General features: G+C 38.4%; 1 protein-coding gene and 1 long non-coding RNA gene across 20 annotated transcripts in view; one reads left to right on the forward strand and one right to left on the reverse strand.

Moving 5' to 3' along the window:
• The window catches only part of LOC105486013 (replication factor C subunit 3), a 701,449-nt gene that overhangs the window by 269,195 nt on the left and 409,780 nt on the right, over positions 1-22,474 (reverse strand). The window lies entirely within an intron of this gene.
• LOC105486011 (uncharacterized) overlaps positions 1-22,474 on the forward strand; it is a 261,312-nt gene that overhangs the window by 226,590 nt on the left and 12,248 nt on the right. For 12 of the 16 annotated variants that reach the window (XR_011615056.1, XR_011615065.1, XR_011615059.1 and 9 more), the window contains one exon: positions 150-10,647. This is a non-coding gene — a long non-coding RNA (uncharacterized lncRNA). Of the gene's footprint in view, positions 1-149; positions 10,648-21,238; positions 21,647-22,474 lie in introns of those variants that run through there. The other 4 variants (XR_011615060.1, XR_011615055.1, XR_011615058.1 and 1 more) reach the window with 4 other exon arrangements.

Consider the following 22,474-nt stretch of genomic DNA (forward strand, 5'->3'; position numbering starts at 1 on the left):
AGGCAGGATGGGAGTCATAAATTCAGCTCATAATAATTTCAGAAACAAAAACTATATCTACCACCCTATTCCCTTCCTTAATGGTTAATGAATATATTTATATATTTTAACCAATTTCCCTTGTCTTTCCTTTTCATTCCTTCTATTAGACACAAGAAATGTAGGTGAATATCATGATGAAGTTGGTTTGATAATTCTAGAAAGTCAGTGAATGGCCAGAAATCCTCAACTCAGAACTGAAGCAAGTAATTTATAGGAATTTGAGGAGACTTCTTACAAAGCAGAGGTAAGACAGTTCACTGAAATGTGAAGCACAGTGGCATTGTATAGTCTGTGGAGTTTTTTGTTTTGTTTTGTTTTCTAATTTTCATGTAGATTTGGGAAGAAGGGTGTAAGTGTGTATGTTAAGCAGCAAAAAGGAGTGAAGACAGTTGTCATTTGACATACAGAATTTGTAGGGGACAAATATTCCAAGCCCCTCTTCCAAATGGCACTTTGATCTCTGAGAATAATCTTTCATTGTGTGTGATCATTAAAGCGCTAGTACCCAGCTCCTGCTGCAAAGAATACTGGAGCCAACCTGTCCCATTCTCTACCTGGATAACTAAGGAATGAATATTTGATGTAGAGCTTGGGGTCACTGAATCTCAGAGAAAACTAATCAATGTTGTAAGAGATGTCTGGAGGTCATTTCACAATCGCTACAGCACAATGCCTCAGGGGCACTGTGAACCTGCTGCGTAGCTCCTTCTGTGTCTCCTGCCGTCCAGTCTTCCACAGATCCATGGGTCCTGCCTATTTCCCCAGCCTAGTCCTTTAGTCTCAAATCAATCCTGGGCACCCCAACATCCTTCCAATAAATTCTTTTAGCCTAGACAATCGAGTTATTTTTTGTTTGTTTGTTTCTTATAGCTGTGTGTACTGATTTATACAATACTCTGCTGTGTCAAGTTATTTACAGTTTTGCATTCAGATTCCTTAAGAGACAGGAGACACAATTGGATTAGACAGCCACCATTCAGCAAGAAAGATTCTAGTTGGGTACATATGTTATCATGCTCCATCCTTCAGGCCACTCACCACCATACACATTTTGTTCTGTGGTCAAGGACTCAACCTAGTTCAATCCGTCTCGTTGGTAGAGTCACACACCATCAAGCACAACAACCTATAAAGATGTTTATGAGAAGGAGGCTGTAACTCATGAATAAGGGTCCTTCACTGAGATGCTCTGAACTTCTCAGAAAGGGTTGGTAGAACCAGTTTGAACCTTGTGTGGCTTTATGGGGACAATATAAAAGGCTCTGAAGATTTTCCTTTCCATGTCAGTGAATTCCAGCTGCTAAAAAAGAAACCCTCAAGTGATGGTCCCAAGAGCTTTTGCAAATATTCACCAAGAGAATCACAGTTAAAGTTCAGTCCTATTTCTCCTTACCTTCTTAATCACTACAACTTATTATGTGCAGTTTCAAGAGCTCCAGTTCCAGCCCAGGGGCTGTTGGTCACTGATTCCTGATTTTGTAGGACACTGCACAAAGGTACAAATTGTATTCTCTGGCCTGAAAAGGAATGCAGGTTTTTGAGAGGATAGCAAGCAGAGTTTTTTTGTGAACTGGGAGAGTTTAGGCATGGGAAGAAACAGACTTGTGGAATGTTAATTATAGCTGGTGATTATGACAATGGGTTGAATATTATGTTCTTTCTCAAAAGTGATGGCTCAATGTGTGATGACCAATACTGATGAAGCCTTTTTACCTTAATTGTGATTTTGTAATCTAGATTATCCTGCATGCTGCTAGTTGCCATTCACCTTCATTATAGGTTTTGCAAATTAAACAGTCACTCTGTGGTATCTGGCATAGGTGCAGAAGGCAAATACTGCTTGGGGAAAATACATTATTAAATCTACAGAGTAAGATGTTACAGGCACTGTGCCTCCAAACCACAGTCTCCATCTTCTATCCCTTCTGTGATGAATCCAGGCTCCCCCATACATTAGAAACAGAGAAACTAAAATCTAATATTTACATATTAGCATAACAAGAATAAAACGCTCATGGGCAATTTGTGAGTGTTTATTAACTGCAACCTAGAACAGTGTAACCATGGCAGTGCCTTTTCACACACAGATGACAAGATGGGATTTCTTCCCTGCCTCCTCCTTTGTTAATTCTTCCTCTCTCTATCACTGGTAAAACAGGATGGAAGCGTAATAACTCACAGGAAGCGGTCAGTGCCAGTAGGACAAAAAAATCCTCTTTGGTAGACTTCCTTGGGAAGAACTTGAAGGACTTAAAGACTGCCCCAAGCAACTAACTTTTGGGATGCAAGGTCCCACAGGGCCCCTCAGGTGCCTTTAGGAATCTCCAAAGAACTGCCTAGCAGATATTTAGGGCCCTGAAAGGAGGCAAGAGGCTTAAAAGACCAAGAACAATGCCAAGGGAGAAGAGATAGGACAATCAAAGTGAAAAGATACTTATAGGCCCCATGTGAGGTTGATTCTGTATGAACTGATAGGTGACTTCATGCAAAAATAAAACAACAGGCCGGGTACGGTGGCTCAAGCCTGTAATCCTAGCACTTTGGGAGGCCGAGGTGGGCGGATCATGAGGTCAGGAGATCGAGACCATCCTGGCTAACAAGGTGAAACCCCGTCTCTACTAAAAAATACAAAAATCTAGCCAGGCAAGGTGGTGGGCGCCTGTAGTCCCAGCTACTCGGGAGGCTGAGGCAGGAGAATGGCGTAAACCCGGGAGGCGGAGCTTGCAGTGAGCTGAGATCCGGCGACTGCACTCCAGCCTGGGTGACAGAGCGAGACTCTGTCTCAAAAAAAATAAATAAATAAAAATAAAACAACAAAAGATAGTAACCACTTGCAAAACAATTTTACCCTTCTCTCTGTGCTTTGTTTGTGTACTTGGGGATCTCTTTTCAGTAAAGGATGTATCTGCATGTCCTTCCAGGCACTGTGGATATCACTACAGGATTCCCTGCTTCAGGCTCATATTTTGTCAATTTCCTATAAGAGTTGAATACAACTTATATTGCAACGAGGCCCTGGAAGACCAGCACAGTCCCCAGATACTTTCACCTTGCCGGGCACAGACAGGCACATTAGGCTACCTCTCAATAGACAGAGATACATTCTATGGAAATATCATGAATTAAGGAGAAAGGATGCACTCTGAGAAGCTACCTTCCAGGCAGCCCAGAGAATTAGAGCATTGATTATCAACATTCAAGATACAACTGTAACTCAAGAAGTACAATGGTCATTATGGTGGCCCCAATGCAATTCTAGTACTTGTTCCCTCAGAAGGGAGCATTTGTTGCTTTTACTCTAGGTTCATGTTAGAAACACGGCTACCCTTATTCTTAGTTTCTACTGCTTAAGTTGCTATTGATTTTGGTGGGATAAGTGGAGATGGGGAAAAGATCGTATTTGAAATATACTTCAGAGCAAGATCCAGCAGGAGCTACTGAGTAAATTTCTTTGGGGACTGAGAGAAAGAAGATTAAGTAGTCATGTCTCTTCCTGGTTCTTTGCCTGCCTGCTCTGTCTTCTCTCCTGCTACTTCTCCACTGAGCACTTAGCACACTGCTTTCTCTGCCTCCCTCATTATTGCACAGAAAATCTATTCTTGAACCCAATACCAAAGCCCAGGGACACACTTGTAACTGTCTTTCTAACAGAGCCATTCTCCTATGGTATAAATATTTGTCTCCTCCCAAAATGTATGTGTTGAAATCTTATCCCCAAAGTGATGGTATGTGGAGGGGGGTCTTTAGGAAGTGATTAGGTCATAAGGGTGGAAGTTTTCCTTGACTATTCCCTCAAATATGTTTTCCAAATTTTCAGATTTATCTTCTTCCTCTGGAACACCAATTAGTCTTAGGTGCGGCTGTTTAACATGATCCCAAATTTCTTGGAGGCTTCATTCATTATTCTTTTTTCTTTACCTTTGTCAGATTGGGTTAATTTGAATGCCTCATCTTTGAGCTCAGAAATTCTTTCTTATACTTGTTTCATTCTATTGCTGAAACTTTCCAGTGCATTTTGTATTTCTCTAAGTGTGTTGTTCATTTCCAAAAATTGTGATTGTTTTATTTTTATGACATTAATTTCTCTGGAGCATTTTTCAGCTGTATCCTGTATTTTTAAAAAATTTCTTTAAGTTGGTTTTCACCTTTCTCTGTTATCTCCTTGAGTAATTTAATAATCAACCTTCTACTTCAACCCTGAAAATACCATCATTCTTCACAGAACTAGAAAAAACAAGCCTAAAATTCATGTAGAACCAGAAAGACCCCACATCGCCAAAGCCAGACTAAGCAAAAAGAACAAATCTGGAGGCATCACATTACCTGACTTCAAACTCTACTACAAACCTATAGTTACCAAAACAGCATGATACTGGTATAAAAATAGGCAAATAGACCAATGGAACAGAATAGAAACCCAAAATATAGTCAAATACTTACAGCCAACTGATCTTCAACAAAGCAAACAAAAACATAAGGTGGAGAAAGAATATCCTATTCAACAAATGGTGCTGGGACAATTGGCAAGCCACATGTAGAAGAATGCAGCTGGATCCCCATCTCTCACCTTATACAAAAATCAACTCAAGATATCAAAGACTTAAATCTAAGACCTGAAACCATAAAATTTCTAGAGGATAACTTTGGGAAAACTCTTCTAGACATTGGCTTAGGCAAAGAGTTCATGACTAAGAACCCAAAAGCAAATGCAATGAAAACAAGGACAAACTGATTGGACCTAATTAAACTAAAAAGCTTCTGCACAGCAAAAGAAATACTAAGCAGAGTAAACAGACAACCCACAGACTGGGAGAAAATCTTCACCAACTATGCCTCTGACAAAAGACTAGTATCCAGAATCTACAAGGAACTTAAACAAATCATGAAAAAAACAATCCTATCAAACAAGAAAAAAAATAATCCTATCAAAAAACGGGCTAAGAACATGAATAGACAATTCTCAAAAGAAGATATACAAATGGCCAGCAAACATATGAAAAAATGTGCAACATTACTAATTGTCAGGGACATGCAAATCAAAACCACAGTGAGATATCACCTCACTCCTGCAAGAATGACCATAATTTAAAAATAAAAATTAAAAAAAAAACCAGATGTTGGTGTGGATGTAGTGAAAAGGGGACACTTTTACACTGCTGCTGGGAATGTAAACTAGTACAACCACTATGGAAAACAGTATGGAGATTCCTTAAAGAACTAAATATAACTACCATTTTACCCAGCAATCCCACTACTGGGTATCTACTCAAAGGAAAAGAAGCTGATAAATCTAAGATCAAGGCAGGTTCTAAGCACCTCTTCCTGGTACACAGACAGATGGCAATTTCTCGCTGTGTCCTTAAATGACAGGAGGAGCAAGGCAGCTCTCTGGAATCTCTTTTATGAGGGCACAAATCCCATTCATGAGGCCTCCACCTAGTATAGATGGTCTGTTGTTTAACAGAACACAACACTGAAACTTAAGGGTAAAATACTACGTTGCTGGTAGAATTTAAGAAAGTTGCATTGTCTGAATAATAAATGACATGAGTGTGTATTTTCACAGGTTTACAAAACAGAGAGGAGAGAGCAATCCAACTAATATGGCCACAGCTTACAACCCATTTAGTGTAAACAATCAAGAAATCTTTTTTAAAGGGAAGACTAACACTGATTTTTTTTTTTTGCATTTCTGTAGCTCAATTCATGTTTGTATCCTAAATCTTTAATAAAATTGTCGATACACAAAATATCTTGGGTGAGTAATTTTTGAGGGAAATGAGAAAAAGCCTGATTTCCATATCTACATTTCCATAAAGAAGAGAATAGGCGAAGCTGCAAGAAGTGAGGCATGAGCAAGTTCCAGGACCCTGCAGAAGCAGCAGGTCACAGCCAGAAATGACCAGAAAAATGGAAACCCTCGGGAGAGGGTTTCACTTAACTCTGGGTCTTTATAGGGCAACCACGTGATAACAGGGAAAAAATGGATTTTGACCATCAGTCACTTCTCATTTGACTGATCAAATCTATTAATTGTGGGGGATTGTTTATTGAGACAAATCGATATCCATGAAAATGTAACCAAGGCAGGAAGAACTATCAGATGGAAGCTTTTGTCAGAAACTTGAAGAAAGACCTAAAGGAGGGTCAGTCTTAAGCTCTACACTGCAAAGCATGACTCAACCTCTGGGATCCCAGCTGCCCAAAACCATCCTGTAACAACCATCACAGTGGCCAAGATTTTTAGGGAAAAGATCAATAAAATGTCCTTCTTAGAAGGAAATGGGAGAGAATAACTAGGGAGAAGAATAGGAAAGGTGCTATTACATCCCCTGTGTCAGTCTGTCAGTTTATCAATCCAACATAGCAAAACAACAACAAAAATGCTTAATTTACTTCCCTGTGAGGTTCCACCCCCCAAAAAACTTCTAAATTAGAAGAGTAAACTTCAGATGAAAGATGAAGCAGCTTACATGACAAGAAAATAAATGTTGCCAGTCCAGCTGCTGTTTGGCTTCCAGGTCATTTCTGTGTCCCCTGAAAACACCACAGAGATGGTGGAAAGGGTATGAATCACAAAACAGGATTTTGGCATGGCTGGGGATACCTGTTATCCAATCCTATGTAGTGCTCCAGATGCTTTGAAATTGGCAATCCTTTGAAAACACACTCTTTTACTCATTTGTGTATCCCCAGAACCTGTCTTATGCCAGTAGCTGTCATATAATAACCCTTCATGATTGTTTTATAATAACAGTAAGCATACATTAAGACAGATTATTATGTGGCGCTAAGTACTTGGTATGGTTTGGCTCTGTGTCCCCACCCAAATCTCATGTCCAGTTGTAATCCTCAGTGTTGGAGGAGGGGCCTGGCAGGAGATGATTGATTCATGGGGGTGGTTTCTAATGGTTTAGCACCATCCCCGTAGTGCTGTCTTATAATAGAGTTCTCACGAGATCTGGTTGTTTGAAAGTGTGTAGCACTTCCCCATGTACTCTTTCTCTCCTGCCAGCTATGTGAAGATGTGACTGCTTCCCCCTTGCCTTCCACCATGATTGTAAGTTTCTTGAGGCTTCCCCAGAAGCAGAAGCTGGTACAACCTGTAGAACTATAAGACAATTAAACCTGTTTTCTTTATAAATTACCTAGTCTCAGGTGTGTCTTTGTAGCAGTGTGAGAATGCACTGATACAGTACTTTAAGTAGAATTATGTGACTTAATTCTCACAAAAGTGTTGTGATGCAGACTGTCTAATCTCCATTTTATAGATGATAAAAAAGAGGCTTAAAGAAATTAAGGGAATTTGCCCAAGGTCACAGAACTTTTAAATGGTGAAGTCTGAATATGAACTCAGTCAGGCACTTTGACCTCCTCCAATCATTGAATTGCATTGACCAGAATGATAGAGGTATAAATCAAGAGACGAACTGGAATATATATATTAATACATTCCTGCATCTCCTGCTTCTTAAAGGTCTGTTTTATTCTTCCATTGCTTTCTAACAACCCACTACATACTATTTTTCCTTCCTAAGTCTCCTTGACCTTGAGTATTTATCAAGTGGGATAGTGATTCAATTCACTGCATTCTCTTTTATGTTGCAGATATGATATAGTGACTGGCAACTTGGTGCTAAAAATACTAGGCACCAACTTTTAAAATTGAGTTCTAGTAAAATAAAACCAGAGATCAAAGCTGAAAATAGCTTACATTTATTTGGATTTCACCAGGGGACCATTAGCTCTTTATGACATTTGAAAGGCGATGCTTTTTATGATCTTTTTATAATTGGTTTACCAAAGCAGTCTGTCTTATTTAAATTCCAGTGATCCTGAAGAAAAATTGTGCATCCATAGTTATCACGTAGTTGATGGACTTTAATCATTCATGACTTTAAAATTTTTTCAGTGCAAAGGAAATGTAGCTTGGCTGGATTCCATAAGAAAAATCTAGATGTTTGTTTGTGAATCACTATTTAAATGGCAGCGTAAGGTAATTGGCTAGATAGTTCACAAAGACAGATACTGTTTCTTAAACCTAGTGTGAGTAATTTGATTAAATTTATTCTTTCTTTATGCTTGGATACTCCTACCATAACAAATTAACGACAACAACAACCAGCCTAAATTAAGTACTATATTTTTGAAGTATTTCATTCTTTGGCATATGTTAATGAAATTAAAATAAGAAAAGAAAACATGTTGACTACTCAAAAGTACAAATTGCTTCTGTTTGTCTTATGCAGTACAGAATGGGAATGAATGAACAAACGGCAGAGGGTATGGAAGTGAAGCCTTCTTCCATTATGTCCAAAAGGAGATGTCCAAGGGAAGTGCTTATTCACTCAGTATTTAACTAAGGCTTACTATATTTAGATACAATTAAGAGGCATTTATTATTATCATTAATGATCTCATGTTAATTCAAGTATCCAAAGCATTTTAGCTAGGTTATTGATCACTGAAGCTGTAGACAAAGAACACAGCAGTGGTGCTTTGTGTATCTAAACTTACAGGACATAAAGGGGAAAGATTAAAATCTGTGTCAGGGCTGAACGCAGGCTCAACTGCTGAGTAAAAGGTATGTATCTTTGTGTCTGATTATCAGGGTGGGACAGTGTGAAGCAATTGCCTACTGGCTTCACCCAGGCCAGTGGTTTTCAAACCATGTTCCACAAAACCCTGGATTATGTTTTGAGGATTATTTATTGAGACAACTCATCCTGATACTAGAAAAAGGTCTCCAAGAATATCCAGGGCCTCCTTAGGGTTGGTTAAGAGAGGCTGAGTGAGCAGAGCAAAAGCCCTAAATGGCTTCCATCAGAGCAAGTCTATTTTACTTGCTTTTGAGTGGTATTCCACTAATGATTTCATTTTTAAAAAGCGTTCTGCTACTAAAATATGTTAGAATTGTGTGACTGGCTTCTTAATTTCTTCAATTCTTCAGGTCTCAGCTTTAATACCATCTCTTTGGAGAGGCTTTTTCTGACCCTCCACCCATCCAAGATACCCTTTGCCTTAGAACTCTCTTACTCCTTACTATAAGCTTAATTATTTTCGGCTATTTATTTCCATATTTTTGAATTGTCTGACTCCTATATAAACACATAAGCTCTGCTATGGCAGATACCTTATCCTTCTCATCCTCCTTGATCTTTTCTATGTCCCCTGTGCTTTCCATCCTGCCTACACAAAGTAAGGGCTCAATAAATATGCCATGAAGAACTGAATGAAAACTAAATGAATGGGTAAATGTGGTCATAGCTGTCTTCATTCTGGAATTCAGGCATGTCTCACTATGTCTGGAGGACCAGAAAAGAGAATTCTGTACTACCAAATGGCCTATGTGTACACATGTAGCGTTCTGAGCAAGAACCAGTGTATAAAGAAATTAAAGTCAAAAGTTCCCTTTTTGCCCCATTCAGACACTTCGCTTCTCTGCATCTAGGCCTATTTCTGTAAAATGCTAGGATATATGCACACACATGTGTCACCTGAAAGTCGTAATTTCAAAGATTGTCAAACTAACATATTTTATTCAGGTTATCTATACAACCTGGGGTGCAATTATTATAAAACATTATGGAATAAGGATGATAAATGCTAGAAAGTGGGAAAATATATTTGTTAGAAACTGAGCAAATGGGCTGTCTTATTGCAGGAGGAGCAGCTATGGTTTTACATCGACAACAAGTCAGGTGAAATAAAACAAGCAAGAGGCTCCACAAACCCGTCCTGTCACCTCCCGTAAGCACACAGGGACTCTGGCCTCAGAAAAGAAAGTGATCCCAAAGGTCTCTGGTTGCTTGTGATTCTGTGTGGGGATTTATGATTCTTATCTTAGAGGCATTGACTGTGGCCTTGAAAAAAAAAGGCAGGGGCAGTGATTAGACTGTAATTGATAAACATAAATTAAACAAAGTCTGTTCAAGAACTATTCTGACAGTTCAGGTTTGGGTAGGCTCTTTCAAGGCCTTTTTATTCTGGGATAGTCACTCTTTTTCTTCAATTAAAAAAACAGATTTTGTTTTCTTATTAAAAAATGTATGACTATGGCTTTTTTTCCTACAGAAATTGTAGCCTTCATTGCCATTATTATCTTACACAAAACACCTAGTCTTTTTAGGTCTTTGAGCATCTTCAAGTAATCAAATAATCTATGAAATCAACAAAGAGAAATGGAAGGTGACCTTGAAGTTTGATTAATTTACAAACTAACCATGAAGGATTTTAAGAATCAAGGGACTGAATTAACCTATAAGAAACCAAATAGTGCTTTTTGAGTCCCACCAATGAATGAAGGTTGCAAATTGTTTCTGAAGGTCACCTGAATTACTAATTATTCCACGTGCGGCGTGGGAATAATTAGCTCCCTCCTCCCTCCTTCTCTTCTTTCTTTCTTTCTTTTCCTTCCTTCCTTCTTTTGTTTTCTTTTCTTTTCTCTTCTTTTCTTTCTCTCATTCTGTCACCCAGCCGGGAGTGCAGTGGTACAATCTTGGCTCACTGCAACCTCTGCCTCCCCTGATCAAGCGACTCTCCTGCCTCAGCCTCCCGAGTACCTGGGATTACAGGCACCCACTACCACACCTGGGTAATTTTTTTTTTTTTGAGACCAAGTTTTGCTCTGTCACCCAGGCCAAAGTGCAGTGGCACAATTTCGGCTCACTGCAACTTCTGCCTCCCGGGTCCAAGCGATTCTCTTGCCCCAGCCTCCCGAGTAACTGGGATTACAGTTGCATGCCACCACGTTGGGCTAATTTTTGTATCTTTAGTGGAGGCTGGGTTTCGCCATGTTGGCCAGGCTGGTCTCAAACTCCTGATCTCAGCTGATCCGCCCACCTCAGCCTCCCAAAGTGCTGGGATTACAGGCATGAGCCACCAAGCCCGGCCCTAATTTTTTTGTATTTTTAGTAGAGACAGGGTTTCACCATGTTGGCTAGGCTACTTTCAAACTCCTCACTTTTGCAAGTGATCCGCCCTCTGTGGCCTCCCAAAGTGCTAGGATGACAGGCGTGCGCGCCAGCCTCTTTCACTTGTTAAAAAAAAAAAAAAATATCTCAGGTTCATCATTGTGTGAGATTGGTTGACATTAGTAAGAGCCCTGTCAGTCTCTGATCACTGTCGCAACTGCTCTTTATTTCTGTCTCACTTTCTATATGCTTGCTGTTGACTCCAAGGTTAAAAATGAGAAAATGCCTCATCAGATGAGTTTAATGATTATATTTTGTGACCTGTTATGTGAGTATTTAATGTAAAAGCAGGTAAGAAAGAAGCAAATACACAAACGAGCTGTACTTTCCGTGAGAGGAATTCCAGTGGGTGAAAAATCATCTTAGATGGACATGGTCGCTCACACCTGTAATCTCAGCACTTTGGGAGCCCGAGGTGAGTGGATCGCTTGAGCCCAGGAGTTTGAGACCAGCCTGGGCAACATGCTGAAACCCAGTCTCTACAAAAAAAAAAAAAAATAATACAAAAATTAGCTGGCCATGGTGGCACACGCCTGTAAGCCCAGCTACTCGAGAGGCTGAGGTGGATCACCTGAGTCTAGGAGGCGGAGGTTGCCATGAACCAAGATTGCACCACTGTGCTCCAGCCTGGGCAACAGAGTGAGACCCTGCCTCCAGAAAAGAAAAGAAAAATCGTCCCCTTCTTGCAAAGATTACACAAGATCTATCAAGAATTTTATATGTTGCTTCATACAATGGGTCTAAGTTAATTTTTATAAAGCTCAAATTAGTTTTTATATCCCCATTCTTTAAAAATACTTTTATTAATGAATTCATTGATTTAGCAAATATTTAAAGCTCATGTAAAATATCTGGAGAAGAAAATTGCCCTTTTCTTCTTGTGTCTATAGCTACAACCAGAAATATACAAGAATGTCCATTTTCCTGCACTTACCAGCACTAGAAATATTATTTGAAAACATTTAAAATTTTTTCAGATGCAAATTATAGCATATAGTGGTTTTAGTGTATATATCTTTGAGTTCTAGCAATGCTGAACTTTCAGAAATAATGCTTATTGGCTGTTCCCATTTCTTTATGAATTGCCTGTTTATGTTCTGTATTGATTTTTAATTGAGGTGTCCATGTTTTTCTTGTTGATTTAAAACAATTCCTAATCTATAAATAGCATTTATCTGTCTTATATTGCAAACATATTTTCTTTCTTTATTCTTTGTTTTTTAATTTTTGATTTTATTTCCCTTGGGTTGCTTTCTATGGTGATAAGTGGATGAAAGCCTTTCTCATTCCAAGATCATGAAAATATATAACTATATTTGCTCCTACTCATTTCACTATTTTAATGTTTAAACTTTTGGTTAATATGCAATGATCTTTGGGATTTGATTTGAAGTAAATATCTAACTGCTTTTCCCTCAGTGGTTAGCGATTTATTTTAGCACTATTTGTTGAGCAATCCATCCACATTTTACCATCTAACATTATTATAACAACATTCTATTGACAAATGCATCCATCTTTTCACTGGTGATATTTTAATTAATTTTTATTTCATCAAAGTAATGGGAATATATAGTTATAAAATAAAATAGCACTAAGAGACATAAAATATGAATTATGTCCCAGCCTCGTTTCCAGCTAGAGATAAATACCTCCAACTTCTTTAGCCATTTTAAGGTCATTTTTCATCTCTCTTGCCTAAAAAAACTCCAGTTATTTCAAAGCCTGTTATCATATGTTCAGATTCTGTAAACTCCTTGTTCTACCTGCTTGATATGATTATCAAATATTGTCTGGAATTTAGTGCCTTGAGTATTGTCTTTCTCACCGCCACTCTACTTCCCAATATTCTGCATGATTTCAATACCTACACAGATAATGCACATACGCTCTGCACTTTCATGGGAAGGGTGACCAATGAGCAAGAGTAAGGCCACATTCCATAACACAGGGTTTTTAAATTATCAGATTATGCATTTGTGTGTTATTTCTGTAATTAAAAATGAGAGATACTTTTATTAAATTCTGTCTTCTTCTCAAAATCATAATCAGATATTGATTGATAGTACATTTAACTTAGGGACTAACTAGAAATGGAGAAGAAATATTGTTATAATATTAAGTCTTCCCATACAGGACTTGTTATGCCCCACTTTTTATTTATGGGTTTATTTATATCCTTCAGTAAAATTGCATAATTTCATTATACACCCTGCATATTCTTATTAAATTTATTCTTACCATTTTATGTTGTTATTGTTAAGGGGTTCTTTTCCCCATAGTATTTTCTAACTGGTTGCTTATTACAGGATATCTATTAATAACTGACATATAATTTAGGCTCTTTTAAGTTCTGATTATTTGGCATTGAATCTATTTGTCCAGAGAGATAGTCACATAATTTCCTTATAGCCTATCATGATCACTTAACCTCTCTAAGACCTGGTTTCTCCTAATCCTTAAAGATGGATAATCTAAGTACTCACCTATAGGTTTGTTGCAATGATTAAGTGAGTTAATATCTACAGAACACTTAATCTGTGCCCAGCACATACTGAACACTGTATCAGTATTAGATGTTGTTATTGTTACTATTACATAGTATCCCACTGAGATTCTGCATCCAGCACATTTCTCAGCCTTCTTTTTTGTAGGATCAAATTTACAAAAACAAACCAACAAACAACCCCATTAATAAGTGGGCAAAGGACATAAACAGACACTTTTCAAAAGAAGATATTAATGCAGACAACAAACATATGAAAAAAACTCAACATTACTGATCATTAGAGAAATGCAAATCAAAACCACAATGAGATACCATCTCCTGCCAGTCAGAATGGCCTTTATTAAAAAGTCCCAAGAAACAACAGATGCTGGCAAGGCTGTGGAAAAATAGGAATGCTTTTACACTGTTGGTGGAATGGAAATTAGTTCAACCACTGTGGAAGATGGTGTGGCGACTCCTTAAAGATCTAGAACCAGAAATATCATTTGACCCAGCAACCCCATTACTGGCTATATACCCATAGGAATATAAATCATTCTACTACAAAGATACATGAACATATAATTATCAAATGTTTTCTGCAATTTAGTACCTAGTACATTCATTGCAGCACTATTCACAATAGCAACGACATGGAATCAACCCAAATGCCCAGCAAAGATAGACTGAATAAAGAAAATGTGGCACATATATGCCATGGAATACTATGCAGCCATAAAAAGAAATGAGATCATGTCCTTTGCAGGGACATGGATGAAGCTGGAAGACATTATCCTCAGCAAATCAATGCAGGAACAGAAAACAAAACACTGCATGTCCTCACTTATAAGTGAGAGCTGAAAAATGAGAACACATGGACACAGGGAGTGGAACAACACACACTGGAGTCTGTCAGGGGCTAGGGTTGGGGGAGGGAGAGCACCAGGAAAAATAGCTAATGCATGTTGGGCTTAATACCTAGGTGATGGGTTGATAGGTACAGCAAACCACCATGGCACACATTTACCTATGTAACAAACCTGTGCATCTGCACATGTACCCCAGAACTACAAATAAAAATTATTCTACAAGTGCCATCTTATCTTACTCTCTTATTCATTATTTTAGGCAGTCCATTTGTTCCAAAATTGTTAGGATAGTCTTGCCAAGACAAGAATCCGCTCATTCCACACAAGCAGTCATTTCCCTGAAAGCATGAAGTCTGCAGTTTACTGGTTCTCCTCTCACCTTTGTCTGTCTTGCACCACATCTTTCGTGATTTCCTCAGTGTCTCTGAGGGTAAGTGACACTCTTCCATTGTTGCCAGGGTTCGTTGGCACTTCTCCCCTACCCTATTATTTGGGTCACTTCAACTGGCATTTGTAAGAGCAGAGTAATTAAATCGTATGTTCTAATTTCCATCCCGGATCAAAAATTACCTTTCTTTTACTCCCTAACTACTGATTTAGCTCTGTCCAAAGACACCTTCCTCCTAATCATCCTAATTGCCTTTGCCTGCAGTTGTGCATCTGTGGGTCCTCTCTTCCCCTTCCCCTTTCTCTCTTCATCCACAATAACTAAGAATGCTTCAAAATTGCAGACATTTTCTACTAGGAAAGGGTTATATGCAAACACTGTCAGAAGCACACTCAAGGTAAAGATTCTAATTAACACCCAAGTGGAAGTATCTTGCATGTCTAGCTCTGTGCCAAGAGGAATCAATCAGTGGTTAGTGCAGGAAATTAGAAAGATCAAACTGAAACAAAACTCCATCTTCTTCCCCAGTTGTAATAACTCCTTGTCTTTCTGTGAGTTGTGTTTCACTAAAATTACATTTTAGTATCTACAAGCAATAAGTATTTAATTCATATCTATAAAAGAAAAAGAGAGCAATTTATTATTGATAAAATATATTTTCCTCTTAATCCTTCACTGACATTGCTAATGTCATTACTTTGGACTAAAGTTTAGAAAAAAAAATCATTTGCAGAGGATCATTGTTAGAGTAGAATGGTGCATTTGCTGCACTGAAGAACTCAATGGAAGAATTACTTGAGATCTGTAACATAAAGACACTGGCGAATAAATTTCACACATGATTCAACTTCTCAAGCTTTGTAGTGAGAAAGGTAAATTTGTGCAGGGATCAAATCAAAAGTCACACAAAGGCCTCTATCTGATGAACAAGATATGGAAACTACATTGTTCCCAAATATTTAAGTCTCTTGGCCCCAGAGGAGTAGAAAATTTGGATTGTTCTAATATTCAAAATTCCCTAACATAGAGTTAAAATATGCTTGGAATAGGCTTGTAAAAAATGTCTTTGGCCTAGAAATGTTATCTCAAAACAAAATGACAATTTGCTTTTTAAGTTTGCCAAGGGCAAAGGATCTTTTTAAGTGCTTGTTTTCTTTCTTTTTTCTTATTTTCCTGCTATTGCTGAATTTAATTAAAAAATTTATTCTCATCTGCTGGTAGATTTCTATGTTTTCTTATATTAGGAATTCTACAAAAGCTTAGAGTGGAGGAGGGCATTTTATCAGAAAAGCTTTTCCTCCGTATTTATATTTGTTATATCCATATCCATATCTGTATGAAGATACATTTCATTGTATCTACAATTTTAGATAAATTCTAACCATAAATGCTTTAGAATTGGGTTGCGTGGGATCAGGCATCAGCCTGTCACAAATTCCAGCCAAATCTGAGCACAGTTCATAAGTCCCTAGATAATGGAGTTGACTTAGATTCAACTCCATTTGACACATCTTTTTGGCGACTAACTGGACAGATATTTGGGGATTTGTGAAAATTCTGAAGGGTCTTCCGTGACTATGAAAAGCCTGTAGAAGGTAGGTGGGAGAGTGCATAACGGAAATCCTTGCTCTTCAAGCCTCACTTAGGATTAAAGGGAATTACAGGTTTACTGTTCATTGAAGAGAAACAAATGCCCCATTACACAGAAGGGATTAGAGCCTGGAGGAGCATTTATACCTTTGAAATGAGGTTTGCTGTTTGCCTTGGAGTACAGGGCTGAGAGGCATAGACTGCATTAAAAACAGAGCCCTATCTATGAACTGGAATCACAAAATGAATGCTATCCAGGATGAGTCATTCCTTAGAACCTTTCTGTAATAATTGACATTAAAATCCTGATCTCAAAATGAATTTGAAAATTTTGTCTCTGAGTGAATCGAAGAAAATATGCTTATCATTCAACAGAAGAGTCCTCCTGAATGCTATCATTTCCCAGTATACATCAGCCTCAAACCATAATGCAAAAAAATAAAAACATAAAAAAATAAAAAATAAAAAGGAAAAGCCCAGGTTGTATGACAGCCTGGATAACCAGCTGATGCTTTTCCTGAAAGACTGACTTGGAGTTTGTAATACCCAGGGTCTATACTCTGGCTTTGGTGCGAATGTGTAGAGGTGTTCTGTGAATTTTCACCTGCTGCCTCTATCATACAAAGTAAATGGTTACAGATATCATTAAGAGATATAAATAAAACTTCCTAGGATTTCAGAGGAGGAATTATTTATTGGGTGTGGGGAAGATGATCATAGGGGGTCTTTAATCTGGGCCACGAGGGACGGATGGTCTTTGGCCTCATCCAGATAGAGCATAGAGGGTAGTGTTCATCAGCCTTTAGCCCAGCACTCTAATCTAAGGCCATTCTCAGGCACGACTACAAAATGGATAAAATTAGCTTTTTGTTCTTTCTTATCTTCTCTTCCTCTGCACAAACTAAATGACTAACTTGATAATTTGACAAACGAACTCACGCTAAAGCATAACTGACTAATATAAGGGTGAAATTCCACCTTTTCCAGCTACAGATGTTTTACCATGCTGTAATTCATGTTACTGTAAAACAACTATTCATGAAATAAAGGAGTATTCAAATGTAACCCAGAATAAAATCTGTGGAAATGTATTTCCCTATTTCCATTTCACCTTCGAATTCCCTTTTAACTTGCAATTCAGTGCAGAACATCTTGGATAGCCCCATCCTTTGATAGCACTGCTTCTTTATGGCTATTACGTTATGTTAAATTTGTCCTAAAGCTGCCTGGTACATAGAAAACTGCAACCTAACAGTAAGTAAACAAACTGCAAACTAACTTAATAATGTATCTTGGAACAGATAGCTGAGTCTCAGCCAATCACAGGCTACCAACTGATCAGGCTCTGTCTCTAAAAAAAAAAAAAAAAAAAAGTCTCATCACACCATGCCCAAATAAGGCAAATGCTGAGTTGTAACCAATCAAGCTGTTTCTTTTCTTTTTTTTTTTTCTTTTTGAGTGGAGTCTCTGTCACCCAGGCTAGAGGGCAGTGGCGTGATTTCAGCTCACTGCAACCTCCACCTCCTGGGTTCAAGGGATTCTTCTGCCTCAGCTTCCCAAGTAGCTGGGATCACAGGCATGCACCAGCACACCCAACTAATTTTTGTATTTTTAGTAGAGACTGGGTTTCGTCAAGTTGGCCAGACTGGTCTCGAACTCCTGACCTCAGGTGATCCTCCCACCTCGGCCTCCCAAAGTACTAGGATTACAGACATGAGTCATGGTGCCCAGACCAATCAAGTTGTTTCTTTACATCACTTCCTTTTTCTATCTATAAATAACACCTGCCCACACACTGGGGTGGAGCTCTTTGAACATCTTATGTTTCTGAGAGATGGCCGATGCATGAATTGTTCTTTGCTTAAATAAATTCTGCTGTGCTTAATTTGTCCAAAGTTATTCTTTTAATAAGCCATCATTAGAAGTAGGATCCAAGGCTGGGTGCAATGGCTCATGCCTGTAATCCCAGCACTTTGGGAAGCCGAGGCGGGAGGATCATCAGATCAGGAGTTTGAGACCAGCCCAGCCAACGTGGTGAAACCCCATCTCTATTAAAAACACAAAAAATTAGCCAGGCGTGGTGGTGTGTGCCTGTAATCCCAGCTACTCAGGAGGCTGAGGCAGGAGAATCGCTTGAACTCAGGAGGCGGAGGTTGCAGTGAGCCGTGATCATGCCACTGCATTCCAGCCTCGGTGACAGAGTGAGACTCTGTCTCAAAAAAAAAAGAGAGAGAAAAAAAAGAACTAGGATCGAAAGTAGACCTTTAGTGACCCCCACCCCAGAAGCAGCAAGTAACCAAACAAAAGTACCCCCTGGGGTCATGGGTGAGTTCTGTCTCAGATTTGAGTTCCACAAATATGTGTTTTGATCCCTCTGAATTTATTTGCAAAATGAAAAAGTCTGTGCTGGCTTCAGAAGTGGTGAAAGAAACAGGTCTGGGTCTTGTAGGGAAGGCCTCGGGTTTCTGACAGATCAGACCAAAACTGGACTGGGTTCAGGGTAGGTGGGTAAGGTTACTAGAATACAGCGAATCAAGTGTGTCTTGATTGAAGGAGATTAGAACCCCTGCATCTGGAACTTCAGCCAATTTTATGTATAAGAACTATGGACCCAGAACCTGTGCTTCTCTGGAGAACCAGTCCAGTTTCTGTAGAGTTAGGGTTTTTCTCCAACTATATAACTTTCTGTATTTGCCTTTGAAGTATTTTAATTATCCATCTGGTTAAACAAATGGCCATTATTATTATTATTATTATTATTTTTTTTTTTTGAGACAGATTCTCACTGTCACACAGGCTGGAGCGCAGTGGTGCAATCTTGGCTCACTGCAACCTCCACTTCCCAGGTTCAAGCGATTTTCCTGCCTCAGCCTCCCAAGTGGCTGGGTCTACAGGCACATGCCACTACACCTGGCTCATTTTTTATATTTTTAGTAGAGATGGGGTTTCACCATGTTAGCCAGGATGGTCTCGATCTCCTGACCTCGTGATCCACCCGCCTCAGACTCCCAAAGTGCTGGGATTACAGGCATGAGTCACCGTGCCCAGTCACAAATGACTACTATTTTACAGTTTACCTGTAATCTTATTGTGATCAAGTGTTTTAAACACTTGATATTTTGACAAACTTTCAAAAATCAAATTGTGAATTGTCTTTTTCTTGACTTCAAATTAACTTTGGAATTTTTGCGATAGACCCTTAAAACATCTCAAAAGGATATATTTCCTTATAGAAAAGAGATATGTTAAACTAATTGGGCTAATTTAATATATTAAATTACATGGGAAGCATTGTCAGATAATGAATAATGCTAAACGTTCTTTGAGTCATATTTGTATAGACGTATTATTAATGTGTGTTTCATTCATTGTATAAAATTCATAGAAATCTGATAGTTCTGTTATGCAATGAGTCCTAATTCTAGATATTATCCTAAAACATTGTGTATCACAGAAATAATCAAATCTCGTCAATTGCATCATTATTACAGTAAACTGTCATTAGATCTTTAGCCATGACAATTTTAAGTATTATTATTCGCAAAGAATTAATTGTTTTACTCTAGCCTTTTCCTGAATGCTATTACAAATCACTATAAATCTGACATGCTTTGTCTTCAAGGGGATTCATGGAAAGGAATCTGACAAGTACAGGTTTCTGAACTTTAAGATCATACCACTCATCTCAGTAAGAATTCTCAGAACTGTAATGAAGAAACTGATTGGTTCATACACCTGGTTGGTAGCCCAACATCAAACAGAATGAGAACTAAGTGAATATCAAGGAAATGCTTCAGAAGATTTTCATGCTACCAGCCAGTACTGAAATTGTAAACATATGCAATTTTAATGAACTTTATAAGACTGACCCAAGTCAAATTACCTATGATAAACAGTGCTATGCACCTGAATTTGAGAAATAAAACTTGTATTCGAAAGCATGTAAATCCAGTGTTAAGTGTGGACTCATAGAGAACCGAAATGGCTGACTGGCCCTTAAATCTTCCTTTATGCTCTATGACTTATCATAGGGTAGATAAAATTATACAAGTTGTGAAATAAATAGTGTGGTGGCTATTCTAAAATTGCTAAAGTGTTTTATAACCAATGTTTTGTTTCTCATACTCATAATTCCAGCAAGACAACAAAAAACTCAGGTTCTGGTACCTGCTGGATTATTAAAACACTTACAGGTGGATTTCATTCAATTGCTGTCTTTAATTCATGCCTTCTGGTCGTAGAGAAGCTTTCTCAGGCAGGAAGGCCAATGCTATAACAGTAGCTGAAAGGTTATTGGAAAATGTGCTTCTCTTATGGAACATTACTGAAAAAATCCCCAGTGATGGAGGTACTGGTTTCACTAGGCAAGTTGTAAGACAAACAAAATATTACAAATGCAACAACATTTGGAAAAGTCAACTGAATCAATTGGATTGCCTTGGTCAAAAGTGTTATCAATTGATGGTGATCAGATCCACTCCCACTGGAAAACACAGATTGACCTTTTATAAAATAGTTACTAGAAGGCCTGTTCTCCTAATAATAGAACCTCATGTATCTCCTGCTCTTACAAACTCTGACATAACTCAATATGGCAAAGCTTTAGTACATTAAGGCAAAGTATATTTTCACCAGGTAAAAAAGAAGCCCTTCATGGTGCACCAAATGGTGACACCAGAAATTTCATGATCTAGATCCCAGAGTTTGTGTCCTTTGGAAAAGACATCAGAAAAATGTTGCCCTTAAACTCCATTCGAAAGGGATTTACCAAGTTCTTCTCTGGAGCAAAAGTTTAGGGCCTTGTGCTTAATAAAGCCCCTTTGGACTCTTAAAACTGTATAATCATTGGAGACCTCAAGGTAAAACTGGCCATGATGTTTATTTTCAGAAGCAGACAGCATTCTAGATGTGGATGGCTTTCCCAAGATCACAGATCAAGACATCTCCTTGTCACTGTAAAACCTTTGTTCCTTTTCTTCTTTGCCCTGTGTTTCTTTTCTATTTATACATGGCGAAATCATGCAACAATTAAGATTTCATAATGTATAGCTTCCACTGGGAACTTACTTGAGTGTTGGATATGTCACATTAAACCTAAATCCTTAAATGATGTTAGAGGTTCTCTGGTTCACCCCATAACAAATTTCACTGATATTTCAAGTATGACTGTTCGTTCACATTACGCATTTGGTACTTTCTGTAGAGTTAGGTTTTTAGATTCAGGTATTTTAGATTTCTTAATTCTTAGGGTAGGCAAAACCTAGTGAGGGTTTCTTTTGTTTTGTTTTGTTTTTCTTTTTTGAGACGAAATCTCGCTCTGTCGCCCAGGCTGGAGTGCAGTGGCGCTATCTCCGCTCACGGCAAGTTCTGCCTCCCAGTTCACGCCATTCTGCTGCCTCAGCCTCCTGAGTAGCTGGGACTACAGGCGCCACGACACCTGGCTAATTCTTTTGTATTTTTTAGTAGAGACGGGGTTTCACCGTGTTAGCCAGGATGGTCTCGATCACCTGACCTCGTGATCTGCCCTCCTCGGCCTCCCAAAGGGCTGGGATTACAGGCGTGAGCCACCACGCCCTGCCCCTAGTGAGGGTTTTGTAGTTAAATTATGCCATACATTGAATAAGAAAACAAACAAACAAACAAAAAAGATAATTTGAGAGTTCGTAGACAAATTTATAACTCCAATTTCTTATCTGTTAACCTCCAAACACATGATTATTCAATAATGGAGCCTTTGACAAATAATACTAGTGCTTCCCTATGGATGACACCAACGCACAAGGCATTCCACAGAGAACTGTCTGTTGTGCCCATGTACGATTTATTTTTAATCTGTGCAGAATTTAATAATTAAGCATATATGTTGTCAACTCTATGTCTCAGTAAATGGAAAATAAGGGACCAATGTGGATTAAGGATTTTAACAGTACTATTGTCACTCCATAATCAATTGGAAACTGAACATTAGTTTATACCTGTTAATTTTCACTATGAAATAAAGAGAAATTTGCCAGCACGCACAAAATACCTTTAAATGGCCTTCTTTTGGTAGACTGCTCCTTCCTTAATATGGCATAAATGTAAATAGATTTATGATTAGAAGTATGTCTCAAATATTGGCTAT

This window comes from Macaca nemestrina, chromosome 16, assembly GCF_043159975.1.
Source record: "Macaca nemestrina isolate mMacNem1 chromosome 16, mMacNem.hap1, whole genome shotgun sequence".
NCBI lineage: Eukaryota > Metazoa > Chordata > Mammalia > Primates > Cercopithecidae > Macaca > Macaca nemestrina.